This window comes from Lissotriton helveticus, chromosome 2_1 (assembly GCF_964261635.1).
Source record: "Lissotriton helveticus chromosome 2_1, aLisHel1.1, whole genome shotgun sequence".
NCBI classification, from domain to species: domain Eukaryota; kingdom Metazoa; phylum Chordata; class Amphibia; order Caudata; family Salamandridae; genus Lissotriton; species Lissotriton helveticus.
The window spans coordinates 1366126032-1366141304 of record NC_136059.1 but is presented as its reverse complement, the minus strand read 5'-3'; the positions used below and the strand labels follow the sequence as shown (position 1 = coordinate 1366141304).

The window sequence follows — 15273 nt, the reverse complement described above, 5'->3', positions numbered from 1 at the left end:
ATGCGTCACTTTGTAAATATGGCGCAACAAGGCGCATTTTTTACGCCACTGGTGCGTCACAAAAAGTGACGCACCAGCGGCGTAAAAGTGACGCATAGCCTGATAAATGAGGTCCTTAGTGTTTCGTTGCCCTTGTGGTACCTCGCGTGATGCAAGGGGGGGCAACACTTGAATGCATCTGATTGGATGAATCTGGCCCTGGGTGTATGGATGCAATGGATTCATAATAGTGGGGACTGCACTCTAGAATATCATCCACTACACTCAGACGACCTGTTTTTGTCCCCGGATCGGAAACCTGATTAAAATTGGGCCAAGGAGTAATTCGGCCCCTAAGAAGCTTTGCAAATGTAAACACACAACTTTCTTCCCGAAAGCTTTCTTCCTTTCGACGAGCAGGTTTGGGCAGAATTACAGAGTGCGTGGGGGGAGCTTGCCTGTCGCTGCTGCTGTGTGGCGAATCGAGAACTTCTGCTCCTGGTGGGCTCAGCCCAGCACCCTTCACGAGGATGCACTTCACTCAAGTCCCTCGGGGGCCCCGATGCACTTTAGAAGACATTCGGCCCTCGGAAAGCGCCCAAGCCCATGCACTTACCAGTCAAGCACTCCTGCTACAGAAATATGCTTCCTGAAAGCGGATGCGGCTAAGATGTATTTGCTGACAGCCTGCTTGTAGATATTCCGCAGCAGGCCATGTGGCCAGAGGTAGCCCACGGCTGCCAGTTCGCCATTCTCAAACAGCGGCATAGCCAGCGTGTCCTGGTCCCTAGAGCAAGGGAGGAAACGGGCCCTCTGGCCGTTGTTTGAACTGTGAAATGCAGCAATAATCCGGGTTCAGTGGGCCGCTCAGACGTCTGGGCCCGGTGCCACTGCACCTGTTGCACCAGTGCATTCCTTGCCCTTGTTCTTACGGTCTTCGTAAGCTTTACTTTTTCACGCTCAGTGATGCTGTTGGCGTTTAGGAACAGTCCCAGGTAGGCTATTTTCCCACCCATAAAAAACACAAAGTGCTGGCATATCAGTGCCACACTTCAAATGTGTCAAGCGGAAAAATTACATCAACAAAAGGCCAAATAATCGAATTCTGTAAACGTTGAGTGGAATTAGAAGCCAAAGGGAAAGAGTAAATGCTGAGTGAAAACAGAAGACATAGGGAAAGAGTAAATGTTGAGAGAAAATAGAGGACATAGGGAAAGAGTAAATGTTGAGTGAAAATAGAAGACATAGGGAAAGAGTAAATGCTGAGTGAAAACTGAAGACATAGGGAAAGAGTAAATGCTGAGTGAAAACTGAAGATATAGGGAAAGAGTAAATGTTGAGTGAAAATAGAAGACATAGGGAAAGAGTAAATGTTGAGTGAAAATAGAAGACATAGGGAAAGAGTAAATGTTGAGTGAAAATAGAAGACATAGGGAAAGAGTAAATGTTGAGTGAAAATAGAGGACATAGGGAAAGAGTAAATGTTGAGTGAAAATGGAAGACATATGGAAAAGTGTCAGAACTGAATAAAGAACATTAGAAAGGGCCTGGGGTAATAACTTATTATTCATGGATATCAACAAGAGGTGGAAACAAAGAAAGAGAAGTCACCTGAACCGAGGATACCGCACCCTTGTTGTTTCAGGAAATTAACATCCGAGTTCCTAAACACTGATACAAAATATTATCTTGAGCCACAACGGTTTCATGTCTATTAAAAAGGTGATTATGTTATTTTCAAACGTTTTTCGACCTTTGTATGGTACATCTGAGTCCTCTAAGTGAGTAAATCTCCACAATCAGCATTGTTAACAATTAGACCTCATGAATGGTACAGAGAACTGTGACTCTCCCTCAAACATAAGATCACCCACTCGAGATTTAGGAGCACACTTAAGACTGGGGGCCTGAAGAAGGACAGGGCCACAAATGACGCTTGATGACCAAGCAGCGTTATAATGCATTCCCAATCGAAGGACATGACAATAATGACTTTGTTCTAACGCAATGTACAAGGACGTTTTCTGCAGCTTCACCCAATATCTAGACGCTGAACCAACGTTTCAAGGCACGTGTCTCCTGGAAGATGTCATCCAGCGAATGAATATTTTATGAACTCATTAATCATTGACCAACCTATCAAGGCAAAATCAGACCCAGGCAGCATCTGAGTGTATGCTAATGTCGACTCTACAGGCCTTGTAGGACAAGGGTCTTGCCTGCGCTAGTGATTGCAGCAAAGAGAACAATGGCATTGTGCAAAATGATGTCCATTCGCTAAGTTTGATGAAGGCACCTTAACATTTAAGTTAGCCTGAAAGCCTCACAGATATAATATGACCATACTTCTAGTAGGATTTACTCGACTACAGATGGACAATAACGCCTGGAAATATTTTTGGGTTAAGAGTACGCTATATAAGTGCCATCAGTCGAACATTCATCGGTCAGACAATAAAAATAAGTTCAGTCAAATTTAATGGGGCAGTCCCTTGTGTTTTTGTCAACGCAAGATTCTCAGTGGGTGCATTGTTCCCGTTAGGCGCGTATAAGTTAGATAATTCAATGATAACAAATCAAACAAGTACATTGAATAGGTTAAATTTAGATGCATATGTCATACGTTTCCATTTGGCTTAAATTTAGTCTAAAACCAAAAGTACAAATCATGGGCACACTGGTTACTAGGCATAGAAATTCTGCATTTCAAAAGAAAGTGCCCGATTTTAGAATTGAATTTATGACAGATCTTTACCTGTAAAAGTTAACAATGCATTTTGGAAACAAAAAAATGGAGTCTGTGTAGTGGACAGTAAATTATTTTTACACTTCTTGGCAGGCAAAGTGTATGAGATGATAATAGTGAAAAAAGGTTGAGCAGGACATTGTAAACAGGTGTTGTGCTTTCCAATGTAAACATACGTGTGTACTTCGTTGTTATGCTTGACAAGACATACAAGAATTGGAAACAACAGACCCTCTATAAAAAAAAACATGTCCCACTGTTTCCGTAAAATTGCAGATTCAGGGGACATTGGAATGAGCCCCACTTTGTAAATGTAAGATTTTCAAGTAACAATATTGCATATCTTAAACTCAGTGGCAACTAGTTAGCTTTGTATATGTAAGCATTCACAATGTATATGTAACATTCACATGGTATATGTAACATTCACATACTCGCCGAGGGTGTTAATCTAACTCGGTGGCATAACAGGAAATGATAACCCATCACAATTCAAAGAGAGGCCCTAACAATTTTATTTAAACTGGAAGGCCGATGCTAAGCATGTGCCTTCGGTTGAGGGCAGCCCCCTCCAAGACACGAGCCCTCCTGCACAGCTGCCAATGATACAATGATACACCCCTAACACATATGAATATATGTGAGATGTTTACCTGACTTTAGGACAGATGTATGACACATTTGGGCCCTTTGCGACTGATAAAATACATTTTTCTATGTACTAACCCTATTTTACGAGGCGGTAACCTATTACCGACTCACAAAATAGGGTTTGTGAGTCACTGTTAGGAAAGGACATGTAAAGGGCGTCCCTTCCTAATAGCGAGTTGCACTGGTATGTATGAATGTTTTGCGACCAGTAATACGGTAGCAAAACATTTGCAGATTACCACCTATGTCAAATTGGTGGGAAGCCATGCACAAACGGGAAGGGGTCCCTTTCTGAACGGGGGCGCCCAAAAAATTTCAGAGCAGGCAGTGGACCCATGGAATAAAGCCTACTCTATTAAAATGAAAAGTGAAAAGAAAAGTTATCATTTTTATTTTTGAAATGCATCCCGTTTTCTTTTTAAGCATTTTTTTCACAGAACTGCTTTGTTTAAAAAAGCAATCACAGACATGGACATGTTGGTCTGCTGACCCTAGCAGGCCACCATCCCTGTGAGTGACGGGCATTCCCAATGGGTCGCAAATTGTGACCTGTCTCATAAATATATTAATGAAGCAGGTCCCTTACGACCCTTTTGGAGATCACAGTGTCTGAGACACTTTTATACATCATGTTTTGCGAGTCGCTAAAAAGCGCAATTTGCGAGTTGCAAAACCTGACGGTCATACATGTGGCCTTATTTTCCAAAAAGTCAGTCAGAGAAAAGCATGATATGAACAAACACATACTAAATTAAGGGAGGGGGCGTGCGATTGCTTGAACAGGATGCAAACTTGGTGCCTACACCTCCCAGCCTCTGATGCACCAGCTGCTGAGAATATGACAGCGCGCACCTTGAATTGGCCTCTGTCACCATCAATGCCAGGCTTTAACTTTCCTAAAACAGGATATCTGGTGTAGCGGTTGGAAGAGGATACAGTTCAGTTCAAAGACTTTATTGCGGTTAGATATAACCATAAAAGCACAGAAGAGGATACATTCGTTCTCATCCCAGCTCAGCGCTTCGCCACATTGTGTGACTCTAGACAAATCTCCTTTTCCCCCAAACGCCTCAAACACGCCCTTAGAAACATGCCGCATATCATAATTTGAGCGCAGCCTAAACAGCTATAAACAACTAATAAACATATACAAAGTATTTACCTGTTTGGCAGCGGAGGAGACCTCCAGAATCCACTTGAAATCATACTCCCCCCAGAAGTAAGGCCCCCGAAAGTTATATTGAAAAGGATGAGCTACTGGCTGTTCAGCAGTTCAGGTTGGGACTGGTGCAAACAAATAAGATGACTGTGGGCTCCTCTTCTCAGGCTATGCCATCTTCTCCGATTCACTAACTAAAACCAGTGCTGTCGCCTTCCTTTCCGTTCATTCCTTATTGTGCCAGGGTTGCCCGCTACCTTCATCTCCCGTCAGAGAGCGCACAGATGGAAACTTTGTCAGGGGTCCCGCGAAGAGCCAGCGTCAGCCCCAGAAGCGCCGGATGCCAGGTCTGGTGAGCCCGAGTGGACTCGGTGGAGCCGGGCCGATGCACAGACGGAGCAACACAGGACTCCTCCCGCAGCCCGTGCCCCGCACCCGCGCCGCACCGCTCTCACGCCCTGGCCGCGACGCGCCGTCACCGCAGGAAGAAGAGCGCCACCTGCTGGCCGCGGAGGGCTCACGCTGCGTTTCCATCCCAGGTTTCAGCAGAGAAGAAAGACTCTTTATTATTTAATGTACACACCTGCTCCCTCTTGCCTGTTCTTCAGCAGACCCCATGGCCATGAGTATGTTTTTACTTCAATGTTATTTCTATTAGTATAGAAAAAACAAGGGAAGGCAAGGCATTCAAGGTCATACAGACATTCTGCAAAATACCGCGACTAGTGCGCTATTTGTTCTTCGCTCTGAACAATTCCGGCCCTCCTGGAGCTCTGACCCCCCCTTCTGAAAAGTCCTGATACGAGGAATATTATCTGTTCGGAAAAACGGAGTCATTATGCTCCTAAATGCTATTTTTGGAATACGTTGTGCGTGCTTAAGTACACACCAACCTTGGAGAGCGTCTTCACTTTTCTGCCTAACGTTAGTCTACTCAGAGACAAGTTGGTACACTCAGGGCTTTAAGTGAGCTCAGCCGAGTCTCAGACCCATGGCACATTTACCACTTTTTCACACAGCGCAGTGCAGCAGCCGCAAATGCTACTCTGCACAGCGTGAGGAGAGAGTAGAGCGCCAAATTTACTGAAATATGGCACTCTTCTCCACTTTCCCAAGCGCCACGAGGACACCTTTGCTCAAGGGTGTCTCTGTGAGTCTAGCTGTGAGTCTAGCATGGGTTTTGTACTGGAAGGGTACAGTTCCAGTACAAAGTACTATGCATAGACTGACTTAAACCATTTCCCTCTTTGTATGTGTGCAGTAAAGTGCAGCACATGTACTAAGTGGGAAAAGGAAGGAGATATGAAAGCATTTTTCCTTCCTTGCGCCTACTTCAAAAGGGCAGTTTTTTCTGAGCTGAACACTGTCTACTTTATTTAGTAAATTGGGTTTAGCGTCAGAAACCTTAGATGGTTGCATAGGAACACCCATGCTCCACCATGGGATGCGCCCTACGTGCCAAGTAATGCTTTACGTTACGTTTGCGTTATTTACAGCGCTGAACAAGTTGAGCGCTGGAAAGTAAATTGGAAATATTTTTTTTTTGCTGATTTGTGTCACTTTTGTATCTCTAAAAAGTCGTAAAATCTTAGTAAATCCCCCCCCCCTATATTTTTGAACGGACATTGAAACGGGTCCCTATAGGGCCCTATATTCATGTACTTTCTTTTTTTTAACATATTTTTTATTGAGTTTCCATGGTACATGCATATAAGAAATTACAACAGTCCCCCATGTCAATACAGGTGGTGCATCGAGATAATTACATTGAAACATGGTCATACAGGCTAAGGAGCAATATATAATGAATGATAGAGAGAACAATTGCCATGCTATGGGAAGCGGGAAGTGTGTGTGCGTTTGTGGGGGGGGGGGTGATACATGCTCGAGGGGATGCTCAGTGCATCTGCGGCTCAGAGAGATGCAATGAGCGTGACATGCAGGTACATTGTCAAGGAACATACTTAAACTACTTAAATAAAACAAGATAAACACAAGACTATGTTTTCTCACTTGTAACAATGGAAAGTCATATGTTGCAGGTAACTTCACACTTAAGGGTTTATAAACAAACTCATTGCGTTGCCTGTGCGTCAGTTTTATTGATGCACCAGCAGCGCAATGGGCTTCCCCATATTTACAAGGCCCATTTAAAGTCACCCTGCGTGACTTTTCATGGCCATGTAAATATATTTCACTTTCACGCATAACTCTGCGTGAAAGGGACTGTGGGTGTTCCCATGCAACATCCATGGAACTTGACACATTTCCAGATTTACAACATTTTGTAAACCTGGGACTGCATCAGAAGGAGGCGCAACGAGGCGAAATACTTTAATTTCTCCTCATTTTTTCCTCGAAAGAGGAAAACGCCTTTAATGATTGTTTTTGTGCAGGAAGGTGTCCCTTCCTGCACAAAAACAATCATCCCCCTGAGTGCAGGCAACATTGCAAAATGGCGCACAGATTTCTGCGCAGGCACATGGCAGCTGTTTGTGCACCAGCACAGGGGAGAAGGACGGGAATCCGCCATATCTTGTAGATACGGCTCATTCCTGCCCTTTTATTTTGACGCATGGCAACACAGCATGAAGGCTTGCTGCCATGTGTTAAAATTTTGTAAATAAGGTCCTTATTGTGGTAGGGTGAAGGAGCTTTTCACCTATTGGTGGGAAAGAGGGTCCAAGCTGAGAGCATGCGGTGCCATTAATGTGTCTGGAGCGTCAATGTCCTTTACTTTACTGGGAAAATCACTGACCATTTATGAGCAATGAACATAATAAATGTTCAGGTAATCCATGTCAGTGATTTAGTTCCCATTTATAGTGTTCGTTTCACTGAATCATACACTCCATTAGAGTGTTACCTATTCCCATGATGCTGTTGGAGCTGGCCCTTTTTGCAGGGGTTTCCCTAAACTTTTTACCTTCCTCCTGTATTGTTTCTGACCTGTTAACTTTGGTTTTATGACTCTGGACACTTTACCACTGCTGATCAGTGCTAAAGTGCAAGTACTCGCTCCTGTAAACTTGATAAGGTTGGTCTACACCTATTTGGCTATTTAATTTTCCTGTAAGTTCCTTGTATCATGGTATCCCATATACCCAGGGCATGCAAATTAAATGCTACTAGTGGGCCTGCAGCACTGCTTTGCGCCACCCACCAAAGTAGCCTGTCTCAGGACTCGACTGCTGCATTCACTCTAGACAGTCACAATGGGGTTGAGGTGTGTCCTGCCTTTCCTGGTTGACTCAGCGCTGGGCTGAATCGTCCTTGGCTGCATTTAGAGTGGTGGGAGGAGTTGCACCTGCACCAGAATATGGCTGTGCCTGACTTTCACAATGCTGTCTCCGCCCCCCCTGTAGTGTGTCTGGGGCCAGGGCTTGGGATGTGAATTGGGGTGTTGTGCACTTCTAAAAAAGTGGTTGAAGAACCCCCAGAACAAAGACTTGTGGAGTATAAGTACAGGGGCTGTGACCTTATATTTGGTGACACAGCGTGGTACTGTAACAGACGCTGCTGGCTCTACATACTGCCAGGAGGAACCGCAATTGGACTTGATTGCTTGGAGTGCTGACCTGCTGCCTGCTGGGTGGAGAGAAGGACTGCCAATAATGCTAGAGACCCTTGTGCTGGCTTGCCTGTGCCCTGTTTCTAGGGCCCCCAGTGTTCCCTGGGGACTGTGTGACTTCCTCCCTGTCCCAGCCTTAGTTTTATTAGGGCTTATGATTCTGGGAACAGTAGGCGTTTCTTACTTGCTGGCATCAGCACGGGCTGAGTGCTTCTGGTTTTGCCTTGCCAGCCGTTCCTTGTGTCAAGACGGTATTGGGCCCTGATGGGAATCAAGTGTAGCACTTGAGAGCACTCAGATTCGCTTTGTTCCGCATAACCAGTGCCCAGGTGAGCCGCGTGCTCCCTGGTGCCCCCGGGACACAAACAAGCATCCACTTTGGTGCCCCCTTCGTGGAGAGAAATCCCTGTGTGTAAGGGATGCACTAGCAGCTGGCGCACCTCCCGATCGCGGCAGCCAGAAACCAGGCAGAGGCTGCAAGTGTGGCCAGGTGGTACCGTGTCCCTGAGGGCAAGCGGAGGAGCTTGACGGCCGGCGAGGACGGCCGCGCCCGCTCCCCAGTCCGAAGGGCATATCTCCATCGGGAGAGTAGTGAAGATCAGGAGGGACCAGCGTGTCCCTGCCCCGAGTCGCACTGCCTGGGCGAGGCAGTTTGAGACCTGGCAGAGTCTCCAATGCACTCCCGGGAGGAAGCGGGACAGAGGCATCTGCACTGCATGTATGCAGACAGTGGCTGCTGATGACCCAATGAGCAGGAGATTCAGAGAGGATTCCCCACCCCACCTAAAAGAGAGTGGGCCTGAGGTACGACCAGGAAAATTGCGCCTCACAAATTGCGACTCATTTGCGAGTGCAATTTGCGAGGTGCAATTTGCCATGTACGCTGTTTGCGATTCCCAATGGGGTCACACATTGCGAGGCTCATTAATATTAATGAGCCTCTCATAAGTTGCAAGCCCATTGGGAATGACAGGCCCTCCCAGGTATAGTGGCCTACAGGGCTCAGCAGACCACCATGTCTGGAACTGCTTTTAAATTACGGAGGTTTAAAAAAAAAATGCAGCCTGTTTTCCTTAAAGGAAAACGAGATGCATAAAATAAAAAGAGACGTTTTCGTTTAATTTTTTAAGGGCAGGTAGTGGTCCCTGGAACCACTGTCTGCCCTTAAAAAATATTTTTAGAGACAGTCACAAAGTGAAAGGGGTCCCCTGGGGGGACCCCTGCCAATTTGCGACTGCATTACCACCCTCTTGAAGAGGGTGGTAATTTGGGAGTGTTTTGCTCCCGCAATTGCTGTCACAAAACATTCATACATTGATATGCGGACGCCATTAGGAAGGGAACGCCCCTTTCTAATTGCGACTCGCAATTCCTAAATTTCGAGTTGCAAATAAATTGCGACTCGTTAGTTAAGAATTGTACATGGCTTTTGCCCATCTTGCATGTGCAAACGGGTCGCAAACCCGTTTGTGCATGCAATTTAGGGTCGTACATCTGGCCCAGTGTGAGTTACCTATGGGGACTCGCGTTGAAGGGCATACCTGTGGGGAATTGGGCTCCCCCCCTGCAACCACTCACAGCCGCGATGCCCGATCTCGGACAGCTGCACAATTACCTACCGTTGGGGGCCATTGCTTTGTCCTTGGGTGGCAGCGACTGTTCCATGCGCTCATGGGCAGCTGTCTAAGTTGGTCACGACCTTTGGGGCCATTGCTTTGCTCTTTGGTGGTATTGGGGGGCGAGCCCGGGACAGGACTCAGACTAGGAACTTGCCGCCCAAGAGAAACATCACTGAGATTACTGTAACTCACGAAGTAGGTGTGCAGGCATTCCTGCACCTTCGAGTCCTGCCAATTACCATATAACATGTAAGGAAAGCGCAAGTGCTCTATATCTATGGAATTCCTACATGATCAAGAGGATTTGGGTGATTTGTGACCCGCTTATTATATTGGGTGATGTTGGCGATGTATGTCTTCTGCCTAACCTAACAACTGCATTTTGTGCCCTGATTTATTATGCATGTCGTTAGGTCTTGCATGTGTCAGGATAACTGGCATTACTTCAGGAGTTAAACATATGTGCTGAGTGATTGTGGTTTGATAACGTGTGCAATCTACAAGTATGTACATGATTGCGCTATCTATACTGTTATGACAATTGCCTGGTTGGCAAAGTGATTTTATGATCTTGATCTATGTGAAGTCATGATGATTGCCTAGTTGGCAATGTGATTGGGGTCTTATGTGTTTTACGAACAATCCAAAGGATATTTTATATAACCTTGTGTGGAGTCTCTTTTTGTGGTGCCCCTAGCGTGTCGCTGGCGTGTGTGTGTGTGTGTGTTGCGTACATACTTTACACATTGTCTCTGGGATAAGCCTGACTGCTCTGCCAAGCTACCAAGGGGGAGAGCAGGGTTTATCTTGCGTGTGTAACTCGGTAACCCTGACTAGAGTGGTGGGTCTGCCTGGCTTAGGTGTATACCCTAGCCAACCAGCAACCCCATTTCTAACAGTTGTGTTTTTGTATTTGTTTTGTTCAGCAAATTCCTCTAGTATAGTGCATTCTCTGAATTGAGTCACCTTCAGGTGTTTTTAACTGGTATAATGGAGAACTCTGGGATTCAGGCTCAAGACAGTGCAAGTTTATTGCAGTGTCTTTCAGAGGGTAAAAAAATGTGTTCAGAATACATGCTCATCCAATCCTTGGCCTCTCTGCAGAGTGCACACTGAGAACCACCGGCAATGGCAGTAGTTCTGGCTAGTTTTATGTGTATGCCAGTTGCAATTACAGACAGCTCAGAGAGAGACCAAAATACTGGGTGGGTGGCACACCATGGTAAGCCCAGAAATTTAGGTTACATGTAAGAAATTATTTGATTTTAAATGTATAGAGCACAACAAATGCCGTAGGCGTCAAAGCGCTTTAGTCACATCAGCCCACACAATCCAGCATTAAATCAAACAGTTAAAAGGCCAAGAAAAGAACATCCTCTACAGTGTACAGCCAGGTCTTTAATGCCTTTATGAAAGGCAAGTGCCCTTTGATTGAAGTCAAGGACAGGGGGAGTGAATTCCAGAGTCTAGCAGCAGCAACTGAGAAGGCTCTGACCCCTCCCCAACTCATCTTATCTTGCGGACTCTGGGCAAGTTGACCAGATAGCGAGGGGATGATTGAAGATCTCTACCTGGAATGTACCAATGGAACATCTCCCTTATCCCAGCAGGGCTTACTTGATAAAGAGCCTTATGTACCATATAGAAGCATTACAGAGAGACCAGCCCTGTGACACTCCAAACGGCAGTAAGAAGACACCAGAATGGTATTGATTGGTTCAGCATGACCCTTTGAGAGCGATCTTTAAGGAAGGAGGGCAATAGTGCAAAGGCCTTATCTGTAATGCCCATCTCTTGTAGGTGTTCAATTAGAAGAGAAGGGGAGATGATTTCAAAGGCCACCATTAGATCCAGTCGGACCGAGGCCACGCCTCGCCCTTCATCCACTAACCGCCTAATACAGTTTGCGGCCCTCACTGTATAAGCCACACCCATTTTAGAGACCTCCCATCTCCTTTTTCATCCCACTTAAAGCCCTGGGCACACTCATTTATTTCCTGGCTCCTTCCAGGTGTGGTCAGAGTGTAAATGCCGTGTTTAAACGCACTGCCTGTAGACATATTTTTATTGAGCAGTTGGTTAGAATCAACAATGGCTTTGAAAGAAGTCAGCAGTCCTCACCCTCAGGGAAAATGTGCATACTCCCAGTTTCAGCGTGTTCCCGAAACCAGGGGCGTTACACAAGTCCCTGCAGCCCTAGCAGGTGAGGGCCCCCGCAACCCTTTAGGCGCCCATACTCTTCCGGTTGCCCCAATTGAGCCCAAGACCAATGAATATATGTGAAATATGGGAGACTAAGGAGCCCGTCATCACATTCGGCAGGGAAGGCATGTGTGTTATCCCACTTCCTTGATCCGTTCACACAGGGTTACAAGTGGCATGGAGAACATCCTGGTGTGTAGATAATTGCTTCAGACGTTTCTGGTCTAATGTACATCAAAGTGACTTTTTCCCCACTTTATTTTACTGAGCTTTGCAGTTTCCCAATATCCCTGGGGTTTTTGAAAAGCAAAAAAATCAATTACATTGCATGCGTAATAGCCCTTGACACTGACACCTGGGTACTGCCTTGGCAATCAAAACTGTCATGCTGACATCCTTATAATCATTATCACACTTTAAAAACACAATGTTCTCACCTGAAATGTTTTAGAGATTGCAAAGGAAAAGAAATCTTGTTTAGTTTACAAGATGTGAATTAATATCAGATTTTCTTCTGTCAGCCATCTTGCCTATATTTGTACAAAAGGAACACTTTGACTAACACGCATCAACGTTCACTGTACGAGACATAAAATGCAACAATGCAAAGCTGTGTCACTCTTCATACTTTTTGCCTGGACCATCAATATTCACTCCCCATTTGTTATTAGGGCCACCATTGTCCAATTCTTTGAATGTACTTTACACTAGGGAATCCCATATAAACATTGCAGCTCTGTAACTGTCAATGGGTCTCCTGTGTCTTTTATGAACTTAAATGAAAAAGAGTGAAAGGAACAATCCTTAGTTTGGAAAAACACAGGTGCAGGTATCCAAAGTTTTTCTTAGACGAACACCAGCAGTACTGACGAATTTTGGCATTGCTTAATATCAAGCAGCCTAGTTTTCATTCCACCTCATACTTCTTCCTTCCACCACCCTGTACTTCCTGTCTCTTTAGCTCACTATACAGGTTGCTTTTCATCCCTGCTTCTTCAGGTCTCAACTATAGGTTGCTACAGCTTTCAGTTGCTGTAAGATCTTCTACAATAGAATATATTATATAGTGAAGGTTTTGGGTCTGCTCCTTCCTTATAACCATCATAAGTTCTTTATTTCGACAGTGTGTTTGTCATAAAAGAGCAGTTACAGATGTATACATTTAAAAATGCTAAAACAAAAGTAAAAATTAACCAATAAACATTTCATTAAAACTGATGCCTTAAACGGTGCTAAAGTGCATGATAAATAATTAAGCAAAACCCAGCACAAAGTAGGGCACATCAACCCCCAGGTGGGCCAGTCACAGTCATATATCTAGTGTTTAGGGGGTTCCAACAGAGACCTCCTCCTAAACCACATTGCTGCTAGAAACTTTGTTACAGCGAAAACAACAACCGGGGAAAGATCGGACTTAAGAATCCTGAAAGCTTGGGCACAGTGTGTTAATCCCAGGTTTTTACATAACGGGACAAGCCAACTCCTCCTTGGAATGGCATAGGCAGGGCAAAAAAAGATCACATGAACCTCACTTTCAAGACTAGCAGTACATCCTGGACAACTCCCAGAGGATGAAATGGTCCATTTCGAAGTCAGCGCTCTAATTGGCAAGTAACCATGACGCCACTGAAAAAAAAGCTTTCTCGACATAGTGGGGCTAATCTCATCCAGGACTTGGTCAAAGAGATAGTTATCCTTGATTACTAGGAACGTAGCTGTTAATGATCCCATGTCCATGGTGGATAGTAAGCGTGCCCTTTTGTTTTCCCGGAACAGATTAGCCAACTGCTGTCTCGAAATGCCAGCACATGCCTGCTCCGGGTCAGTCCACAGTGCCTCAAGGCCTAGATTCAAAAGTTCCCCTCTGACGTGCATAAGCCAAGATAGTTTAGCAGCATTAGGTAGTCGCAAGATCTCAGATAACTCTCCCCTATAGACACTCAACTCTGGGGTAACCCAGAGCCGCCTCCAGAAAGTTAATGGTCTTAGGGCCAGATCTTCTTCTATGGGCCGGATCCCCAAGTCAAGTCTAAGAGGAACCAGGGGGGTGCTTGGTGGTAAAGCTACCAGCTGCCTGAGAAACCTATTCTCTGCAACTGCAATCCCCGGCACAGGCTTAAAACCCCAAAGCTCGGCCCCGTAAGTTACTGCCCCACGTGCTCTTAGTTTGTACATTTCAAGAGGGGGCCAAGCGGCTTAAAAGCAGATTTATTCAGTAGTTTCACAATGCCCCCTGCTATCTGGGTCAGCTTGAGTTGTGATTTTACTTGATGGTGTGCCCAATTAAATGATTCATTGAGGCTAAGGCCAAGATAGTCGAAGGTATACACCCTGTCAGGGCGTACTCCCTCAATGACGGGGTTTGGACGTGTTTTGGCAGGTGGATTAAAAATCATAAATTTAGTTTTGGAGGTGTTAATTTCAAGTCCGCGCTCCTTCCTTATAACTGAATGGCTTTCATGCCTCAGTTCTATGCTCCTTATTGGATGGCTTTTGTAGGAAAGTGGAATATTATGTGGTATGGCTGTGTAACCTTACCATGTAATATTATCACAATACCCCATATATAGTCCTTGGATCCATACTAATAAGTCCTTAGCTTAGTCCCGGTAGTGTGGCAAAGAGAAGTCAGTCTTTACTAGAGGAACATGTGTCCAACATGGATGATAAGTAAAATACACAACTCATGACAAATCTGACACCAATTTATAAAAATAAAGTGTATTTTATCTTAATTTCGACACCAATATGAACAGAATAGAATACATATATCAGGAGTTATACATTTAAAAAAAAATATTAAACCGGTGCAGAAAAATACATGAAAAAGATAACATTGCGGTCAATAGCAAAAACCACTAGTGACAATTGGTCCCTTGTAGGTTGAGTCACGTGGAACCCTTACAGGGGTAAGGTAATGTGGGCCCCAGGATCAGATCATGACAGTCAGATCAGTTTCATCTAGCCTGTGGAGTCCAGGTGCAGAGTTGTTCTGGCTAACCTTGATGCTGAGTAGGATCCTCGTTGTCGCTGATTTTACAGCTTACACAGTGCAGCAAGAAACAGAATGCAAAACCACAGCAGATGCACAGCTGCGAATGTTGGGTGATGGTTGCATGATAATCCCTGTAGATGCAGCGTTAAGTGTGAGGGTCAGTTAACAGATTGGTGACCAACAAGCCTTGGCAGCAGCAGTGGCGTAGCAAGGTCAGGTAGTACCCGGTGCGGAAAATTTCTTGTCACCCCTGCCGGAAAGAATCACCCCCTTCCTTTCCTTATCCATACGCTCTCGGCACATATTTGCATAACAGCGTAGCAACGTAGAGGGAGTCGCTGTTTAATAATT

At 45.2% G+C, this 15273-nt stretch overlaps 1 protein-coding gene across 2 annotated transcripts in view; it reads right to left on the bottom strand.

Annotated features, from left to right (window-relative positions):
- The window catches only part of FRMPD1 (FERM and PDZ domain containing 1), a 1188014-nt gene extending 1183036 nt beyond the window's left edge, over positions 1–4978 (bottom strand). For both annotated transcript variants that reach the window (XM_078676303.1, XM_078676304.1), the window contains exon 1: positions 4539–4978. The gene's annotated coding sequence lies outside the window, so the exon portion shown is untranslated. The remainder of the gene's footprint in view (positions 1–4538) is intronic.
- Positions 4979–15273: the final 10295 nt, after the last annotated feature.